Source organism: Nycticebus coucang, chromosome 7, assembly GCF_027406575.1.
Source record: "Nycticebus coucang isolate mNycCou1 chromosome 7, mNycCou1.pri, whole genome shotgun sequence".
Classification (NCBI taxonomy): domain Eukaryota; kingdom Metazoa; phylum Chordata; class Mammalia; order Primates; family Lorisidae; genus Nycticebus; species Nycticebus coucang.
The window spans coordinates 87,221,238-87,243,363 of record NC_069786.1 but is presented as its reverse complement, the minus strand read 5'-3'; the positions used below and the strand labels follow the sequence as shown (position 1 = coordinate 87,243,363).

The 22,126-nt window shown below is 40.7% G+C and overlaps 1 protein-coding gene across 5 annotated transcripts in view; it reads right to left on the bottom strand.

Annotated features, from left to right (window-relative positions):
* Nucleotides 1-21,883, bottom strand: part of INPP1 (inositol polyphosphate-1-phosphatase) — a 35,316-nt gene extending 13,433 nt beyond the window's left edge. The window contains exon 1 of one of the 5 annotated variants that reach the window (XM_053596687.1): nt 21,737-21,883. The gene's annotated coding sequence lies outside the window, so the exon portion shown is untranslated. Of the gene's footprint in view, nt 1-468; nt 1,109-14,164; nt 14,187-14,445; nt 14,697-21,736 lie in introns of those variants that run through there. The other 4 variants (XM_053596686.1, XM_053596688.1, XM_053596690.1 and 1 more) reach the window with 4 other exon arrangements.
* Between the last annotated feature and the right edge of the window lie 243 nt (nt 21,884-22,126).

The window sequence follows — 22,126 nt, the reverse complement described above, 5'->3', positions numbered from 1 at the left end:
AGAACACTTAGGTGAGCCACTCACACTGGCTACAAGCCCTGGAGACCATCCCCATTCCTTTCCTTCTGCAGAAAGCTCTTCACATTAGCTCCAGTAAGTTCCTGCAGTTGCTCAAGGAATCTGGAGTTTCTCCTCTTTGGACCCAAGCTTTATTTCCTCAATAATGATCACTCTCACCCACCTGAGCAGTCAGTCACTGCTTAGCGACCACAGCAACTTGATCAATGAGAAAGAACTATGACCTATCAACTGCAGCCCTGTAATTAACAGGTATACAGATTTTAGGAATTCTCCATTATACAATAATCAAATTTTTCAGTTTCAAAGTTATTCCCAAGTTCAACATTAACCATTCTTTGTTCTGACCTTAGAGAACACTGTCATACTTTGTCAAACTCCAGGCTGAACTGCTCAGTTTCAGGTTGAGACTGCACTTTTTCCAGCCATCCTCATGAGCCCAGCACTTACCCAGTGTAATGCCAGTGTTCTGATTTGGACACACCAGAGAGAAACCCAGGGCTGGAGGGCAGGGTAACGTGTTATTCAGCTTACAGGTGGCTGGTAGCACCATGAGATGTCTGCCCGTATCTAGCTCTGGGTGGCCAGGGAGCTGAGTTACATAGATCATCCACAATCTATGTTTCTGTCATCTGCAGTCTGCTCAAGGGGAAGGTCCTGAACACCTCTGTACCCAGAGGAACAAAAGTAGCAACCTGCCGAGCAGCAGTTACGGAAGCATGACATCGCTGTTCACGGTTACAGCTATCTGGGAACACACTGCACCTTCCCATGGGTGACAAAGCCCAAGCAACTTTTTCTGAACCTACACTCAGCTATTTCCCTTTCTCCAAGGCCCTTCCTCCCCATCTATGCTCAGCTCAGTTGAAGTAGGCAGGCCACAACCCTGAGGGGAGCCGTGGATGATTCATCTCACCTTGAATGACCCAACTGGAGATAATCTATGAGGAAACTGAGGGCTACATCAATACAGAATTTCTTCTTTAGCTTGATCAATATCTCCCTCTTACTAACACTCATGAAAATTATCTTTTTTTTTTTTTTTGTAGAGAAAGAGTTTCTCTTTACAGGCCTCGGTAGAGTGCCACAGGTCACAGCAACCTCCAACTCCTGGGCTTAAGCAATTCTCTTGCCTCAGCCTCCCGAGTAGCTGGGACTACAGGCGCCTGCCACAACACCCGGCTAATTTTTGTTGCAGTTCGGCTGGGGCCGGGTTTGAACCCGCCACCCTTAGTATATGGGGCCTGCGCCTTACTGTGAGCCACAGGCGCCGCCCTAATGAAAATTATCTTTCAGATGATTTTGAAAAGTAAATTTACATAGTCATCCACCTAAGTTAGTTTTGTTTAAACACTATACTTTAGGTGATTATTACAGACTTATGATTAGTTATGACTTTTATTATAATAGCTTTGACTATAAGCACTTTGATTAGTATGAGTGGCCTGAGAATCACCTGTATCGTCATTAGGCAAGGTGCCTACTGACAAGATTTCTGGGCACCACCCCAACTTAGTGGATCAGAATCTCTGGGGATAAGGCCTAGGCGTCTGTATTTTTGTCAGCATTCTGAATGACTTTAAACAGTGAGATTTAATAGCTCCTGTTTTCTAGGCTGTTTCTTTTCCTTTACTACTATGCTGGCAATTTGGGGGGCAGCTGGCACCTGGTGGCAGGTATCTTGGTGGAACCATGCAGGTACAACGATTCTGCTATCAGTTATTCATGAGCAGAGATAGATCAAGGTTGAAATAATAATAGCTAACATTTACTAGGTACTTATATGTTAGGCATCCTTCTAGCACTCTGCATGTATTAACTCATTTGATTTTTACACAACCTTATCCAGCAGACACTATCATCTCCACCTTACAGATGAAGAGACTGAAGCACAAGGAGGAACCTGCCCTGCGTCACACAGCTGGGAAGTGGCAGGACAAGATTCAACCCTGGGCCAGCTAGCAGAAGCTCATACACTGTTGCCCAGCAGTCTAGTCAATGAAATTTGTTCATAAATTGTTAGCTGTTTAAATAAGGGAAGAATGAGTAATTTCTGGATACTTTATTATAATGCACATTGTGTGGCAAAAAATAAACAGACCTAGTTGATATCTGCCACTAATTTGACTATTCATCACTATTTAATTGACACTCAATTTCCCTTTTACTCTCAGAAAAACCCTTTCCCCAGCTGTTCTCCAGACTTTCTGTAAAGAACCCTGCTGGGTAGTAAAAACTCAGATATGTTTTACTGATGTCTCCCTTAACTGGCTGTCATGCCATCGGTGGCAAGGGGCAGGGATCGGACGAGGTACACTCATGCCTAGCATCTAGTTCTTCTGTATTAGTTTGTTGGTTAAGACTAAGTGAGGTAAACAATAAAATTTTATTTTCTCACGGTCCTGGATGCTGGGAGTCCAAGATCGCGATGCCAGCAGGTGTGGCTTCTTCTGCAGGTGGCCTCTGCTCACTGGGCCCTCACCTGGCCTCTCCTCCATGGACATGAATTTCTGGTGTCTTTCCCTCCTCTTCTAAGAACACCAGTCAGATTGGACCAGCATGTGTGAATAACCTGATAGAACTTTTAAAGGTCCTATCTCCAAGCACAGTTACATTCTGGGGTACTGGGTTTGGGGGCTTCAATATATGGATATTGGGGGAACATAATTCAGCCCATAACACCTCTCCTGAAAGAGAGACCTTGGTCAACCTAGTAAATGCAAACCATCTATTCCTTTGGAATTTGTTTTTAAGCCAAACAGTGGCACAGGATAGGGTTTTCTTCCCCATTTATGTGGTCAAAAAGGCACATCTGGGAGGCAATCTTTCCCACTAAGAGCTACTTACTCTAACATAACAGCCAAATAATGAAAGAGGCAGTGAGCATGGAAACGAACTCCCATAAATTTACTTTTGTAACAACATATTTCAAGTCACATTTCAGCAATTAGGCTTAAAGAAGTTTCATTCCTCACCACGTCAGAACAATTATGTTGCTATAGGCTAACATAAAATTGTATCACCATGTCATATAGAATTAGGATACCTTTAGCTTTTGTGGGATTTATGGGTAAAGTTGGAGAAATACCAAAAAACTAAAGTGGGTCATATGGAAAAAAAAGATCTTAAAACTTTTTGGAAACCCAAGCCTCTCTACAGAGATAAAACTAGGCATTCTATCTTCCCATCAGAACACAAGAGGTTTAGGAATCATAGCTAATAATTTAGACATATTTCAGATGTGATGAACAATATAGTGGGAAAGACGCAGGCTTTGGAGTCAGAACCTCGCAATCTAGCTCTTCCACTGACCAGCTGTGTGGCTTTAGGTAATTCACTCCTCTTCTTTGAACCTCTCTCCTCATTTGTCATATGAAGATAAATACTTACCTTGCAGTGTGATGTCATGAAGATCAATAAGCTATTTCTGGAAAAGTACCCAGCACAGAGCTTTGCACTTAGTAGATAATAAATGACAGCTATGACTATTAAATGCAACCTCACAGAAAGCATAGGCACATGTCCTTACTTGAGAAAGTTAAGAGTTTGGCAAGTTTATATGGGTCACTGAAACCTTTTCTGAAAACTTACTAGTCCATTAAATCCAAAGTCTGGGAACTACTTGTAATTCTCTGAGTAACCCAGAATAAAGTTCCTTTATGTAGGCCAGATCTGATTGCTTCCGTTTCTGGGCATCTGGGTGGAAACTCTGGCTCCTAGAAGCTGTGAGACTACTCCAGCTTCAGAGCAGACCACCTATGAATGGCTTAGGAGAGCCATTTTCTGTCAAAGAGGCATATTTTGTCAGCATATTCTGTGAGGATTCTAGAGGCAATGTTGCCTGTATTGTGTGAAGAGCCTGGTTGTGCCAAAATCCAGTCATGCCCCTTTGCAGTCCTCAGTGACAGAAGTGTGACAACAGAGAGAGGAATCCTCAACAAAACAGAATGAACAGGGAAGTGAGTCGATGCATTTGCTGACATTCTCTTCTTCTGGCAGAAAATCTGATACTTCTACAGAGCCCACATTTTTGGCCATTGTGCACCGACTCCAGCCCCCTCCCCATCCATCTCCTGAATTCTGCCTTTCACACATCCTCGGAGGAATGGCGATTTGAAGAAACCATGTGGTAGGCCTGTGTGTTGTGGCTTTGCCTGACAGCTACTGCTGCTCAGGGAAACAGCCCAGCTTCCGTGGAGTAGCTGGGGGTTTCAGAAGGGATTTGTCGGGACCTCTTTCAAGGGGATACAGCTGTCTAGGAGTCTCCATAGGTGGGCCAGTGCTCAGGGGACAACCAAGGCTCTATTTGGCTTACATTGCTGTTACAGGGAAAACACAGGCTTTTCACCTTTCCTGTGCCCCACCCCTAAGGGCTGCCTCAGGAAGAAGTTTGAAGACTGGAGGCCATCTGGCAGAAGGGACAGGGAACAGAAGTGGGCACACGCAAAGCATGCAGGAGGTTTCGGTTTTGTGTGAAACTTGCTAACAGCCTCCCCTGATATCCCTGTGACATGCTTATCTGCCCACCTGGTTTCCTAGGCTGGAAGGAAAAACGTATTGCAGGCATTACTAGAAATTTTCAGGATCACCTTTTAGCTCACTGGAAGGCTAAAAGGTGATTCCATTATATAAGGCTTGTGCAACTTTCAGATATTTAACTGTAAGACATTTCTCAAAAGCCACTAAATATTACAGTTTAGGACTGCCTGTACCTTTTCAGTGTTATTTCACATAAATCTGTGTGACATTTCTGTCATTACTTCACAGGCTCCAATAAAGTTTGGCCTTTTAGTAGCTGATGTCCCGCTATCCATTTACTCCCATGCTCTAGGAAGACCATAAATTCGCACAAGCTGCCCCCCTGTGGCTGACAGACCCTCTGCCTGCTTTCACTACCTAATGTCCACTCCTCTCAGAATCAGGTCAAAAAACTTGAATAAGCACTTCATAAAAAGGATATTCAAATAACCAATAAATATGTGGAAAGATAGTCTACCCGATTAGTAACCAGGAAGATGCAACTTAAAATCTCAACAGAAGATTCATCCAGGTTGTTGCACGTATTAATAGTTCATTTATTTTTTTACTGCTAAGCAGTATTCCAAAGTATCAATGTACCACAGTTGGTTAAACCATTCACCCAACGAAGGATATATAGTTTATTTTCACTTCTTGCTGTCACAAATAAAACTTTTGTCAAAAAAAAAATCACTACATATCAGCATAATAACCAAAATAAAAAGACTGAGAATTTTGTTGAAGATATAGCACAACAGAAACTTATACACTGCTGCCATGGATGAAACTAGTAAAACTATTCTGGAAAACTGTTTGTAATTTGTTGAATATAAGCATAACCTATAATCCAGCAATTTTCTTTGTAGACATTTACCTAATAGAAATTCATATGCATAGGAATTAAAAGACATGTACAAGAATATTTATGAGCAGCATTACTTATAATAACCTAACACTGGTAATAACCCAAATATCCATCAATAATAGAATGAAATAAACCGCAGCACACCCACACATGTATAACAGAATAGACCAGCAGTGCAAATGAACTACTGCAATAGACAATAACATAGATACATCTCACAAAAACATACTGTTAAGAAGTCAGACACAAAAGATACAGTATGTATGTGCCATTTAATACATTCAGAGTTCAAAAACTGTCAAGACTAAGTCAACAGTGGTTGCCTTTGGACAAGGAGGGTGGGGACATTGGTAACGTTCTGGATTTGAGTGATAGTTACATGGGTGGGTTGACTTTGTGTAAATGTGTAAATTCACAAAATTTCACAAAGTGTGGGAAATTCCATACTTTTCTGTATTTCTAATTCAAGAAAAATATTGTTTTTAGGGCCAAGCGTGGTGACTCACACCTATAATCCTAGCACCTGGGAGGCCAAGGCAGGTGGATTGCTTGAGCTTAGAAGTTGGAGACCAGAGCCTGAGCTAGAGCGAGACCCTATCTCTACCAAAAATAGAAAAAAAAAAAAAAACCCACAAACACAAAAAACTAGCTGGATGTAGCAGCGCACGCCTATCGTCCCAGCTACTTGGGAGGCTGAGGCAAGAGAATTGCTCAAACCCAGGACCTGGAGGTTGCTGTGGGCACTCTACCCAGGCCTTCAGAGTGAGACTCTATCTCCCAAAAAATAAGATTGTTTTTAAATGCACGTGGAAAAAGAACCATTTCAACTGTTGGCTCCTCCTGTTGGCCTGTCTCTTCCTTCCTCTTCTGCACCTGCACCACGGGAGAACAGAGCCCAGAGACGGGCCAAATCTCTATCCCAGCTTGCCAGCACACTGTACGTTGGTTTATCTGTCTACGCTCTGTCGGAGGGGAGATTTAATGCATGTGGTTTCTTCTGACTCTTACTGCATACCTCGGGGTGTTCAATAAATGTTGGCTGATGAACTTTCTCTTAGCTTTGTAAATACGGAATCCATCCTTGTCATACTGTTTATTGTACTTGAGTTTTTATCAGAATTACCCAAGTGCTGTTAGGCACATGGACCCATATTTACTTATATAAAAGTCTATGCATATGCTGTATTCATTTCCAAACCCAAACCAAGCTGTATCTGAATGACTAGCAACTGAACCACGTATTTTGAGCACCAAATCAGAATATTCTTGTTTGCCTAAGAGTCAATTTATATTGCCTTTTCTAGAGGTGACTTATCCTTGACAAGATTACTTTTGTTGATTAAATTACCCCAAATAGTCAAGTTTAATTTGGTATTGTGAGAAAATTCATTAAATGTGGGATATGTAAACCCATATATTTAACCCTAACACTTCTTCCTCCCTCCTCTCTAACCTTCAAATACTGTTGACATGCCCAGCATTCTAAGCTGGTCAGTCTACCCTAGTTCTATTGAGGCTACTAACGGACCACATTAGCCTACATTTTTGCTCACTGATGCTGCTCAAAGCAATAGCCTGCAAAGATGTCCCTTGTTCTCAAATGTTGTTCTGGTAGCTTGTAAATGAGAGCTTGTGCTAGCAGTGTTTTCCAAATTAGTAATATCAAGAATTAATTGGGACACTTACTAAAAATATAGATTTGGGAACTTTTCCCTTGGAGATACTGATGCAGTAGATCTAGGCTGAGAAAAGAGAAAGTTGCTCAACTAATTCTTAAGCAGCATTTTAAGGAAACACCAGGTGCAACAGTAAGTTCTGCCCTCACCAGTCACTTAGCTGCAGAACCGGGAATCCAGTGGCTGCCACCGAGAAACCTTGTTTGCCTAGGAGTCAATTTATATTGCCTTTTTGCAACAAAAGTTAAATACTAGGGAAAAAAAAAACACAAGTTGGTATGCATAATAAGTATTCCATGTTAGCATTTCAAAGACTTCCCAGAGCACATTTAAAAATTATGAGAAAGTATTCCATTAAAAAAAATACTTTAAAATTTGATAGAGACCTTATTTTACTGTTTTCCATAGTTAGCATTTTCACTGCTTTGTTCATTAAATTTAGAACAACCATGGTGTTACAAATGAAACCTAAAATCAGATAATATATATTTTTTAAAAAGCAAATTCAGTGTGACTATCTTAACTGTACACAAATTTAATGAATAACTCACGGCAGGAAAAAAAAGAGAGAGACAAAATGTATGGCTTGTAGAAAGAATTTTTCCAATAGAATATTAGTTTTGATAATTGTTAATCAGAATCTAGAGTCTTATTAAACTTCAGATCTATTTTGAATGTTTCCTTTTAAATGTAACATTTTCAGTCATTAAAGAAGATACATAGAGGTCAATTTATCTTTCCTTCTGAATTCTTGCAACACTTACTGAAGGCACTGACTCATTTGACACTTACCTTTTTTTGGTCTATATGGGCCTGGAGGGGGTGTAGTAGAAACAGCCTTTGTTTGGGCCACAAGAAAGATGGGTTAGGCCATCTGTTTTAGGGCTGTGTGTAGCCAATCAGGTGTATAACTCTGTACACGACTTCAGCTCTCAGGCACTTGTTTTCCTCATTTTTGTAAATATAAAAAAAGGGAAAGAAAAGAAAGGGCAGAGAGGCCGGATGAGACGATTTCTATGGTGTGTTCCAGCTTAAAACTTCTCTCTCGCTTTTTAAAAAATACCTATTTTGCATATAAAAGAGGTTGGGGAATATTACTCAACCTGGGGAAGAAATTGTGATACATGCTACAACATGGATGAACCTTGAAGACTTCAGCTAAGTACAATATGCCAGATGAAAGGATAAATATGGGATGAGTTCTCTGACAAGAGGTACCCAGAAGAGTCAAACATGGTGACAGAAAGGACAACAGTGTTACCAGGGCTGAGAGGAGAAAGTGATGGGGACTTGCCCTTTAATGGATACAGAGTTTTAGTTTGGGATGATGATAAAGTTCTGGAGATGGATGGTGGTTGATGGTTGCACAACAATGTGAAAGTACTTAATGTCACTGTACTGTACATGTGAAAATGGTTAAAATGGTAGTCGATGTATCTTTTATCAAAACCTTTTAAAGGAAAAAATTACAATTTCAAAGAAATGCACATTTCAAAATGTTTTGATATTTATCATCTACCTAATAAGGACATAAAAAATATATTATTATTATTTTTTAGACAGAGTCTCACTTTGTCATCCTTGGTTGAGTGCTGTGGCGTCACAGCTTACAGCAACCACAAACTCTTGGGCACAAGCAATCCTCTTGCCTCAGCCTCCCAAGTAGCTGGGATTACAGGCGCCTGCCACAACACCTGGAGACGGGGGTCTCGCTTTTGCTCAGGCTGGTCTTGAACTCTTGAGCTCAGGCAATCCACCAGCCTCAGCCTCCCAGAGTGCTAGGATTACAGGCGTGAGCTACCGTGCCCAGCCTTGAAAAATATTTCTTGATTGATTTTTTAAAAAGGAGATTAGGGTAAGGGTATGAAAATTAAGATTAAATAAGGGCTCTAGGCTATTTGTCTAGAAAGTGATTTTGCACAGCAATTGCCCTGATTTTTAGTAGTTGGCCCTTGACAACATAGGTCCAGTATTTGTGGGTTTTTTTTTTAACCAAACACGGATGGAAAATACTGTATATGCATGACGCAAAATCTATGTATATAAGAGGGCCAACTTTTCCTATTAGTGGGTTCTGCAAGGCCGACTGTGGGGACTTGAATAACTGCAAATGTGGGTATACAATAGCCATCCTGGAGCCAATCTCCCACATATATCAAGGATGACTGTCCTTAGACTGTATGTTTATGTACAGATGCTCCTCATCCTATGATGGGTTATGTCCTTACAAACCCATTGCAGGTTGAAAATATTTTAAATCAAAAATGCATTTAATATACCTAAACTACCAAACATCATAGCTCAGCCTATCCTACTTTAAACGTGTTCAGAATGCTTACATTAGCCTACATTAGGCAAAATCATCTAACAAAATGGCTATTTTATAATAAAGTATTGAATAGCTCATGTAAATTACTGAACACTGTAGTGAAAGTGAAAAACAGACTGGTTGTATGGGGACTGGAAGTACAGTTTCTACTAAAGGATCACTTTCTTGCCACTATAAAGTCCTAAAATTGATGACTGTAAAGTGGTTTCGGTGTAGGTAAAGGGGTTAATGGATATTATGAAGGGGGACTAAGGCGCCCACCCAAGTCACTCCGTGGCACTCCATGTTTTCTCCCCAAGGCTGTAAATGTCTTAAGAGCAGGATACACATTCCATCTCTCTGTGAAACACAGTGGGAGTTCTGTAAGTTGGGTGATTTTCATTCCTTTAGAGATAAACATGTTTACAAGGACTTTCTTGCAACTGAACTAATCCAAAAAAATTATTCATTATGTAAATTTAGGATTATAACTACAGTAGAACTGCAAGCTGACTACCCAAGGGACTGTAAGAAACTGGTCAACAAATAGGAGGTGGTCCACCTAAGGAACTAGGCCTACTGTACCAACACATACCTGTGGTACACATCCGGTCTATGAAATTAGGTCAGGTTAAGAAGGTGCTCAGTGTACAGAGGTGGCTAGCTATGGAGGTTCTACTGTATTAGAAAACAATTCAAAGGAGTTCTTTACAGAGCTTTCTGGAAGACGGGTTTTTTTGTTTTTTTTTGTAGAGACAGAGTCTCACTGTACCACCCTCAGGTAGAGTGCCCTGGCGTCACACGGCTCACAGCAACCTCTAACTCCTGGGCTTACACAATTCTCTTGCCTCAGCCTCCCAGGCAGCTGGGACTACAGGCGCCCGCCACAACGCCCGGCTATTTTTTTGTTGCAGTTTGGCTGGGGGTGGGTTTGAACCCGCCACCCTCAGCATATGGGGCCGGCGCCCTACTCACTGAGCCACAGGCGCCGCCCTGGAAGATGGTTATTATTATTTATTTTTGTAATGATGAATAAATTATTTGATCTAAAATACATTTCTGGTGTTATAGTATGAAAGCAGAGGTCATAGATTATTTCTATATCATTTGGTAAGACTGTATTTAGCAGCCTATCTCTTTGCATCCTATTTACTTTTCCACTTTGTAGGAGAAAATGTTTATTTTTAACAGATATTTGCAAAACATTAAGTATGGCAATATAAAATACTGAATGTAACATTTGCCTTTAAAAGTACATGAACTAATATAAGAATATTTATAGTACCTATTGCTTTAAAGTTCAAAGTACTAGAATAATATATGTGGCTCATCACAGCTACACTATAATACAAATGAACTTGCATTCTCCCATCCAAGTACTAACCAGGCCTGACCCTGCTTAGCTTCCGAGATCGGATGAGATCGGGCGCGTTCAGGGTAGTATGGCCGTAGACTGAACTTGCATTCTCATGGATCTTGCAACCACATGTAAATGTCTAAGCGAGTTAATATTTCTCTTCTTAATCTGATTCTTTATTTTTATTTCCTGCATTCTTTGCTATTTATGTCTTATAATCAGCCATATTTAAAAAACAGACCTCACGTTATTCCCAGATCCAACTGGGATTAAAGGTGATTATATGTGAGTCTTGCAAATCCCCAGGAATTAAGTACAAATGTTCTCTGGAACTTGGGAGATCAAATCCTCATTTAAAAAGCTGCTGATAATGAAAAATCATGATGTCATCTTAAGTTATGTTTTCTTTATGCAATATTAAGAGAACATGTTCTTTGGTCATTTTACTTTAACTCCTTTGATATCACTCTCATTTGCATTGAGAGAAATCTACCATTGTCACTCTATAAAGAAAAGCACAAATTTAAATATTTATTGGCAAAGTTAGCAAATATTTAAGTTAACGTAAACTTAGATAATTAGATTTTAAATATTTTGTTGATTAAAAATAAAAACAAGTGAGCAAATAACGCCCCACCCCACCTCCCAAAATAGGATAAAGAAAGAAAAGGAATGTAAAGAAAAGAATACAAAAGGAAAATAAATTCTGATACTTTCTATTGTGGTAATTCATCTTTACAAATTTTTTATAGATGTTTAATACTTTATTTTGTTGATTAATTTTAACATATAATTGAATATGTTTTATGGTCAAGTAAAGTTTTTTTTTTTTTTCTTCTCTGGATGGGGTTGGGAGGTTTTTTAATTTTGTTTTATTATTATTTTTTTAAGAGTCCATCTTGGTCTGTTTCTTTTTCTTTTTTTAAAAAAACTTTACTCATATTAACATGAGGGTACAATTTTACGTTACATTGTTCTCACTTCCAGGGTAAAGTTCCATTTGTAGAAGAGCTTCTCCCCCAGGGGGCATATTAAAGAGAGTTATTTTTTTAAAAGCTATAAATAAGTTATTCAAATTTACATGCTTGTCTTCTCTATACTTAAGAACATAAAAGAGGTGACAACAAAATCTGCAATATGAAAGAGAAGTTAGGCACAGAAATTTATTTTTCTGGGGACTACTAGTTATAGTAATCTGTATTAAACATTCATTAATAAAATGCTTTTATAACATTAAAGAACTTGAATTAACATCGCATACCGCATAAAAGAGATTAAGCATGCAAAACAAGTTAGCTTAAGTTCAACCACCAGATGCTTGACTACAAAACAATGTAAAAGTTTCAGATTCCCTAAAGGAGTGACATCATCATATTTATAAAATCATAGCTTCTGTTTAAGAACATTTTATGTACAGGAATCCTAATAGGTTACATCAGCTATTCATTCCACCAACAGTCCTTTCCACCTGTGTTTCCCAAACTTGCCTATTTTGTTTTGTTTACCCTTTTAACATTTTATCATTTTTGTCCATTTTAAATATCTCCTTTCCCTTAGAAATTTGGATTCAGTTAGTCCCAAGTGGCAACCTGGTTACCTTTTTAAACCACTATTCCCCACTCCAACCTCCTACTTGTCCACTACCTACTCAATTTAAAAATACCAGACAAGTTTGGGAAATATTCCTCAACACAAATCATGGGAGATGGGAAGCAAAGCTTTTACTTTTAAGCTCTAAGCCAAACAAAAACACCAATGCAGAAAGGTTTGTTTGTTTGTTTTCTTGAGACAGAGTCTCACTATGTCACCCCCAGTAGCGTGCCATGGTGTCACAGCTCACAACTTCAACTCTTGAGCTTAAGCAATTGTCTTGCCTCAACCTCCCAAGTAGCTGGGACAACAGGCACCTGCCACAATGCCCGGCTATTTTTGAGCCTTTTTTTTTGTGGGTTTTGGCCGGGACTGGGTTTGAACCTGCAACCTTCAGCATATGGGACCGGCGCCCTACCACTTTGAGCCATAGGCGCCGCCCAATGCCTGGCTATTTTTTTGGGTGCAGTTGTCATTGTCGTTTAGCAGGCCGAGGCTGGGTTTGAACCCACCAGCCCCAATGCATGTGGCCGGCATCCTAACCACCAAGCTACAGGCACCAAGCCAATGTAGAAAGTTTTATCAACTTCATTACAAGATTCAAAAGTATAATAACAAGGATATTTATAAGGACTAATACTTGGAAAACATTCTCATAGACACATCCTCATCTTTCACAAATGAAGACAATATTTGTTTTTATGAGTCACTTTATATAACATAATAGAAATTAAAATAATTTCTATATAACATGAAATAGAATAAGACATTTTCTAATTATCAGAGACAGAAATAAAAGGGGAAAAATATATATAATAATTACTTTTATAACTTTTCTCTCACAGGCCTCATATGTTAAACAAGAAATCACCTTTTTGTTTTTAGTTTTTTTCGTAACGACCACAAAGATAGTTATAATTTAAATCTATAATAAGATATTTCACATTGTAGGGCATGAGTCGAAGCTGCAATTTCCAAGTTAGTGGTAGTTTAGTCCAAAAGCTTGAAAATAAGTAGTAGCTTATTCTATGCAGAAAGTCAAGTGTAACTTTATACACCTTACAGAACCCTCTTCATGATTATGAACTTCAAAAGTAGTACAATATTCCACTGAAACTTAAAAATAAAAACAAATATCTGATTGAAAGAAGAAACTCTTCCATTGCCTTTATTTTTGCTCTTATAGTCACTATTTTAAAAGGTAAGGATGACATTAAGCTAATTGGTCTTTTTTTTTTTCATTATACTATTATCAAGCTGAGTAGGGCTGATCCCTACCAATGATTTTTGTTTGTTTGTTTGTTTTGTTTCAACGGTAAAAAGGCCGAAAAATCTTATGGGATGTACATAAGTAATCTGTCCACACAGTTAATCCATTGTTTGTTTTTAAAGTGAACACCATTCGCACAGTGGGCAAACTTCTGCTGATCAACAATTTAAAATAGTTTTAAACCTGGAAAACTACAAAAAAAAAAAAAATACACCGTGGTTGTTTATGTTTTCCATGGATGTACTAAATAATCCAAGAATTTTCCTTCACGCTCTTTGTGCCTAATCTACATGATTCTGCCAAAACCAGGTTAAATATTTTTTTCCAGCTCCTACTTTAGCCACACCGACTAATTATGCGCGTCTCACAAAATCGCCTTTCAAAATTCAGAGAATTAAAAGCAAGGAGGTAAATGTTTTTCTAAATACCACCCATACTCTCCACCGTGTTTACTTCACCCCCATCAAGTAGGTCACTAGAGGCAGCCAGCAGCTCGGGACACTCAGAGCATCTCTGGAAGCAGAGCCGGCGCGGAGGGGCGTTTGACAGCTGCGCCATCTACCTGTTGAACCGGGGCCACTGCTCTCGGCAACTGTCAGATCACCTTGGACGAACGAAAAAGCTAACCATGTCTTTTAAGTTGTCTGCTACTCTTTCTCCCCAGCCCACATTTCCTTCCTGTGGGTCGGCAGAGCCAGGCCGGCCGCGCGCCCCGCGAGCTGGTCCCCCGGGCTGGTCCCCCAGGCTGGACGCAGCGCGGGCACGGCCGGGCGGGCAGCCTGCGGCGGGGACCTCGGACCTCGGGCCGGGCGCGGGAGCGCGGAGCCCGCGGCGCGTACTTACCCACCGCAGGAGGGCGAGGGGTGCGCGCCGCTCCCCCGGGCCGGGGCCCAGATCCCAGGAAGAGGGCGGCGGCGGCGCGGGGACCGCGAGGGGTGGCGTCAGGAGGAAACGTATTACCTAAGCCGGGATGCGGCGCCGAGAAGGAGGCAGCAGCCTTCCCCTGGAGGAACGGAAGAGGCGGAGGAGGAGAGCGGGAGGAGGAAGAGAAGGAAAACGCAGAGGAGGAGGAGTGGCCGGCGCGGGAGGTCGGGAGCGGGGCGCCAGGCGTGCGGCCGAGGGCGAGGGGCGGGGAGCGCGGCGCAGTCCCGCGAGGAGAAGGCAGGGCCGGGCGGCGCGCGGTCCGGCTCACGCCGGGGCGCCGGGCCTGACCGCTGCCCCCGCCCGGCCGCTGTCCCCGCGCTTCCTTGGGGACGGCGGCGTGGAAACCCGGGGCGGGCGAGGGCATCCCACCCCCGGAGGAGCCGGGGCCCGCCACGTCACAGTACAGCGTGATGGATCAGAGGGTAGGGCCAGGACGGCACCCCTCCGGGGTCGCCCCATCCACTGGCGGTGGGGTTTCTGTGTAGCCGCCCGCGAATTCAAAATCTGTCTCCTCCCTTGTGGCGTACATTTGAGGGATTGTGGGCTTGACAAACGGGTTGGCAGATATGAAGAAGGACTTCCTGCCCGTGGTAGCGGGGTACCATTGTTCTGACGGTAATGTCAGTCTGCTGGCGTTCATCAGACCATAGATAGCAGTGTCCCTGGCCACTTGCCCTGTAAGGGGTGGGCCTAAGGGACACCCAGACAGGAAGGCATCGTGGGTGGGGAATTCCTTTCTCTTCCGTCCTCGGAACTGCTACTCAGGATACCTTAAGGATGGTTTTGAATGGCAGGTGGGTGGCATAGGGGAATAGTGTAGAAATTTAAAAAGGACAACATAAAGCTTTTGTGCAGAAGGGTCCAAGCAGCTGGGCCAAAGCAGGCTGATGCAGTTTGACTGCACTACGCCTTCTAAAGCCGTTCTTCACACACCCTTTTATTTCATGGCACAACTCGGAAAGGATAACATTGCAAGGTCATTAATGGTAAACAGGAGAGAGGCTGCTCCTGTAGGACGTGACTAGGACTTTCCACCTGCAGAGCTGAGCAAACCGATAGCTGAGAGGTCAAGGGCCAAAGATAAAAGATTATTCCCAAATGTGAAAGAAAGGAAATAGGAGTCCAGGTTCTGTGTAGGCAGTGTGGCCTTCATTTCCCCTGGGGTGCCAGCCAGGGCCAGCCAGCTGAGTCCGAGAAAGGAGTCAGCATGTGGGTTAAGGCAGATGGGAATTTAAGGGCAGGAGGGGTAGGAATTGGTACATTCACTCCTTCCTTAGTGTGACATGCATGCACTCATTTCTTCCTGGGCCAGACGATTCTATTTGGGTGGGTTGGCTCTATTTGGGCAGGTTGGTTCTATTTGGGTGAGTTTGTTCCATTTGGGTGATTTGGTTCTATTTGGGCAAGTTGGTTCTATTTGGGTGGTTTGGCTCTATTTGAGCAGGTTGGTTTTATTTGGGCAGGTTGGTTCTATTCGGGTGAGTTAGTTCTATTTGAGTAGGTCCCCCCCCCATGTGACTCTATCAATAGTGTATCTGCATACCTGTCATTCCATGGCATAGAACTAGGAAGTTCTACTTTAAAATTCTCATCGGCAGGTTTTCTTATCTACATTTTCCCAAACCACCCAAGATAGCCTGAGTTGTCAACATTTGGTCCTCAGCTGTGAGGTACCAGCAAGAGAGGACCCTGGGCAGTATTCCAGTTGCCTTGCTACTTTGGAAATGGTGCTTAAAAGGGGGAGCTCAAAGGGAGCTCCTCTTTCTGTTTCCAACCTGCTCCTAATGGTAGGATAGGAGCTTTCTGGCTTTCACCCACTAGGGAGTTGGGTTGCTTCTACCTTCTTTCTCAGATTCCTCCTCTTGGAGATTCTTAGGGGCAACGGTGTATTAATTATTCCCATAATTTTATCTCTGTTGGCAAAATGAAGACATAGTGTAGGCTCTCGCCTGTGGCTCAAGCGGCTAGGGCGCCAGCCACATACACCCGAGCTGTTGGGTTCAAATCCAGCCTGGCTCGCTAAACAACAAAGATGGGTGCAACCAAAAAATAGCTGGGCGTTGTGGCGGGCACCTGTAGTCCCAGCTACTGGGGAGATGGAGGCAAGAGAATCACTTGAGCCCAGGAGTTGGAGGTCGCTGTGAGCTGTGATGCCACAGCACTCTACCCAGGGCAACAACTTGAGGCTCTGTTTCAAAAAAAAGAAAGAAAGAAAGAGTTTAAACATGATATTTAGAAGAGATAAACACCAGGGGCACAGTCAGATGGTTAAAAATTTACCTCTAGGGAATAGAGGTTTGGGTAGGGGAGAGTAGAGCAGGGGATTTGAATCTCCATTTTCCTGTTTGGTGCCACAGAGATCATCCTACATCTGGTATCTCAGTGGGTTTCTTGCTTGTTTAAAACCCGTTCTTCATTGGTTCCCCAATCTCTCTAACATCAAGAGCAAACTCCTAGGCATGCATGGCGTTCCAGCCTATCACCTCACCACCCGTGGGTCACCCTGCCCCTCACTCATTATTACCCCATTTTACCACACCCATCTAGCTTCCTACTTTTGCACCTTGCTGCATATTATCCTTTCTCCTGGAGGAGCATTCTCTTGCTGCTGTAATAATAGTTCCATTTTGTAAACAAGAAAACTGAGACTTACAGAGGTTAAGTAATTTACTCAAGGGTGTAGTGTGTGATGAGGCTAAATTTGAACTCAGCAATCTGACTCCAGGACTAACATAATACATATTATCTGTCCATCCTTTAAAAACTTTTATCAGGCATTAAATTTGAGCAGAATTAAAAGATTTAAATTTTTTAAAAAAGTCTTGAGGGCAAGGAGAAAATATAAGTGAATTGCTTTTAATCGCAAAGGTTGAAATTACAAAGGAAAAAAATGACAGATTTGACTATTCAGCGCTTAACCTCTTTTATCTAAAAATTCCATAGAATAAATTAAAAATCAAGTAAAAATGATCAATATATATGAAAAATGAGAGAGTAATGTCCCTATCATATAAATAGGACTTATAAAGAAAAAGTATCCTATTCAAAAAAATGGCAAAACATAAATTAGCTAATCCATGAAAGAAAAATGTAAGTGGCCAAAGATTTTAAGAAGTGAAAGCTTAACACAGTAATGCACCATTAAATTGCCTAAGAATTTTAAAATAGTACTCAGAGCTAGTGATTTGGGCTAGCAACCACTGGGGCAGGGCATGTGGCACTCCTCACCCATTAGTCACTTAGTAGCTGTCTTGGTTATCAGAGAGATTGTGGCAGTGTTTGTGTCCAAGTGTCCAAGTGACCCTATTTTTCTTTTTTTTTTTTGTAGAGACAGAGTCTCACTGTACCCCCTTGGGTAGAGTGCTGTGGCGTCACATGGCTCACAGCAACCTCTAACTCTTGGGCTTATGCCTCAGCCTCCCGAGCAGCTGGGACTACAGGCGCCCGCCACAATGCCCAGCTATTTTTTTGTTGCAGTTTGGCCGGGGCTGGGTTTTAACCCGCCACCCTTGGCATATGGGGCCGGCACCCTACTCACTGAGCCACAGGCGCCGCCCGTGACCCTATTTTTCTTAATAATAGCCCCAAAGTGTAAGAATAGTAATGCTGCAATTCAGATATGCCAAAGAGAAGCCCATAAGGTGTTTCTTTTATGTGAAAAGATAAAAATTCTTTACTTAAGGATAGAAAAAAAAAAAAACTTATGCTGAGGTTGCTAAAATCTACAGTAAGAATAATTCTATCCAGGAAATTGTGGAAGAAGGAAAATGAAATTCCTGCTACTTTTGTTGTTGCACCAGATACTGCAGAAGTTATAACCATAGTGTATTATAATTTATATTTCAATGTATTGCTATAATTGTTCTATTTTTAGTTATTGCTATCTCCAAATCTATAACTTAAACTTTATAATAGGTATGTATGTATGTATAGAAAAAAATAGATATAGAGTTCAGTTCTCATGGTTTCAGACCCCCACTGAGGATCTTGGAACACATCCCTTGCAGATAAGGGGAGGGGGGACTATGTATTTCTCTTTGTAGTCCTCTATTGTAAGTATGCTGGGTATTCTCCTCTTGCTGTCTGTCAGATCCATCTTCTGCCCCTCTGTGTTAACTAGACTCTGCCTCAGAAGGTGGAACTTTCATAAACTATTCCCACTGGGATCTCTTGTCAGCTGATTCAACCAATGGGTAACACTCACGGGTGATACTGGCAGAATATTGGAGGGTGAAAAAGGAGCCAGGTTGGGGTATATCTTCCCACCTCTTTTCTTGCTTCTGACAGCATTCTGATGTTAGCTTTGTCCCTCTAACGCAGTGCCCCCTCCATTGTGCCAGTTTTCACAGGACTCTGTTATCTGGATTTCCTCCCCTTTTTCCTTCAGGCCTAGCCATGCTAACTCACAGGTACCTCCGTGTTTCTTGTTTTTTTTTTTTCATCCAGCCCTAACCCATACCTAACCCTACCTTTGAAAACAGTCTCTTCAATAAAATCTCTTTGGCTGAAACATCTGAATGGAAGTTGGCTCCTGTTATGACAAACTAATATACCAAGGAACGCTGTCGATCATCATAGAACACAAATATTTTATTTCTTATTGAAGTGGGCCTTGGATATTCTCAGATTTTATATCTGAGATTTCAACTATTTTCAGTGTAATTATAGATGACTTACACATTTCATCTATACACATCCAAAGCAGGAATCTGAATTACTCCTGTAGGGCCAGGATTTGGGAACATAACACTGACTGTTCTCCACTTTTCCAGTAATTTTTGAGAAGTAACATGCCATGTATTTTTATTGTATATATTACATATACTACAGTATAGTAGTATTTTGATGTTTTTAATGGACTATTTAAGAATAAAATTCTTACATGGAGTCTAACATATATATTAGGTAAAAGTCAAATTGCTCTGGTTGAGGCAGTGTTGGGGGAACCTTCATATCTTACAAGGAAGCAGACTTTGGAACACCTCTCCAGATCCCCAGGCCTCCTTTGAACAAAGTTTGAGAGGACATATTTGGAAAGTCTAAGAATCTAGAAGGTACACCCTTTATATATATGAAATATGTTGCATTTTTGTTCAGGTTAGATACCTAGAATTCCATGGTCAACAGTATGATTTTACCATCTGCCTTCAAGGCACTCCTCACTATGAAGGGCGTTGCCCGTCTCATTATTGCATCTGTCAGCACAAGAACAACACGAAAAACCTCTCCTCATTTCTCATCATAGTTCTAATTACATTTTTATTATTACTAAGGGAATTTTTTCCCAGCCAGCTATATTTTCCCTTCTCCTTGGCTACCTTTTCCTGTTTTAAAAGTTATCTTTTCATGTTTGACCATTTCTCAATTTATTCAATACATATACGATGTTCTGGTCATTATGCTAATGGACATAAATCGCGAATGATATGTCATGCCTTTGCTTTCATGGAGCTCACAGACCAGCTATATTGTAGTCTTGCTCTTTAGCTTGTTTAACTTAACAAATGAATTAACCCTTTGTCACAACCTTTTGTCACATTTGTTGCAAGTATTTGTTTGCCTTCTGATTTTATGGAAGCATTTTTATTAACTACAAAATTAAAAAAAAATTATCAAAGCTATGGGTCTTTTCTCTTTTTTTTAATGCCTAGAAAATCCTTGTTAAAGCAAATGTCAGATCAATATTTCTTTTTATTTCCTCTAATATTTTTACTGTTTAATTTCTAAGATTTAAGTCTTTATTGAACAAACATTCCTTTTCCACTAATCTGTGATGGTTGATGTACCATGAATTAAGTTCTTTCACAGAGTAGGCAATATTTCTACATCTTTTATTTGATTCACCTTCCTTTAGATTACTGTGTCAGGAGCATGGGATTTTAATAACAATAGGGTGATTTCCTGCTCAAATTGAAATTTTATTTTCAAAATATTTTTAGTATTTATGCTTTCAGATAAAATTTATTTACTATTTTCAAGTGACTGTTTTATGGTTATAAAACTAGTGCAGTATGAAGAAAAGTTTGTGAAAACTGAAAAAATGTCAAGGAAACAAAACCTACTCCATACACTGTAACTGTACCATTTGGGGGTTTAACTTTCCAATTTTCTCTGTATGTAACAATATATATTATTTTGGGCAGCACCTGTGGCTCAAAGGAGTAGGGTGTTGGCCCCATATATTGGAGGTGGTGGGTTCAAACCCAGCCCCAGCCAAAAAAAAAAAAACCCTGCAAAAATATATATAATTTTTGCAAATGTTACTAAACATATTTTTTGAACACTATTGTTTAATCATCATAATGAGCATTTTTCCATGCTATTAAATATTCCTTTGAAATATGATTTTTTAATGACACCTTAGCCAAGGCCTCTAGAGTAAGGGTCACTAGAATAAGGGTCACTGATAGCAGCAGTGTCAGTTGGCAACTCTCAGCCTTTTTGGACTCAGTCATAGCCTTTATTCAATCATATCAATCACATCAAACTAGCATGAAGTTACCAACTGTCCCATCAATCAACATTGTGTCCTTGCCACTACCCCACCTCATAACTTGAAATTAGCTGCTGGAAACTTGAAATTGGTTTTGACTATAGTTCACCTACATCTCTTTTGTTAGGCATGCATAAAAACAACGTGACCAAAGGATATTAGGTAGTTAACAAAATGTGGGGGACCCACAACAAGAACCAGATTTGAATTGACTTAGTTGTAAGAACTTTCTAGCACCTATTGCACAATGTTATTTTTGTGTCCTTTGAAATCATTAACTAATATAAATTGTTTATACCTGCCTTAGAAAAGATTGAATAACTTTCATGAAAGCAAAGCATATCTTTGTTTTTTTGTTTAAGATTTGGGGGAGGAATCCTTAACATTTATGATAGAACATTTAAAACTCTTGAGTTTTTTTAAGGTACAGTGCAAGGTTACTAAACTATATAAACCAGTGGTACTGAGGTCTACGAGTAGTGGAGATACCAAAAGCAAAGGATACTTTTCTAGAACAAGTCGGAGCAGATATATTTATAATCACTTACCAACGCATAAGAATAAAGGCTTCTTTCTGTCAAGATTTCACTGGGCCTTGAGTTTTTAATCTTTGTTCTGTCATACTCTACACACACATACACCCCCCACACACACCCACAAGCAGAGTGTATATTCTTGAAACTTCATAAAATGGGAACTATCTTTTTTTTCACTTACCTTTCCAAAGAAGTGTTGCTTACTGAAATCTTTAAAGCGTATGGATCCTTAGAATTTGAGCTCCTTTGTCTCAAGGGAATTAACGGCAAGCATCTGAAAGTGAAACATTCAGGGAAGGAACATCAGATTGCCCTTCTCTATGCTCCATCTGGACATTGCTTAGCAAACTGCCAAGCCCAACCTCTGCTGATTAGGTGTGGAGTTCTCGCTGCTCAGAACAAAGGTTATCCAGAGCAAGCATATTGTCAATGAGTCATTTCCTTCAATTCTTAAAATTCCCTGGATAATTTGTTGCCTAAAGTCAATGGAAGACTTTAAAATCAACTTAGTGTTGAAGCCTCCCTGAGACAGTTTAGTTGGTAAAATCAATTCACTGCCTACTTTGTTTTC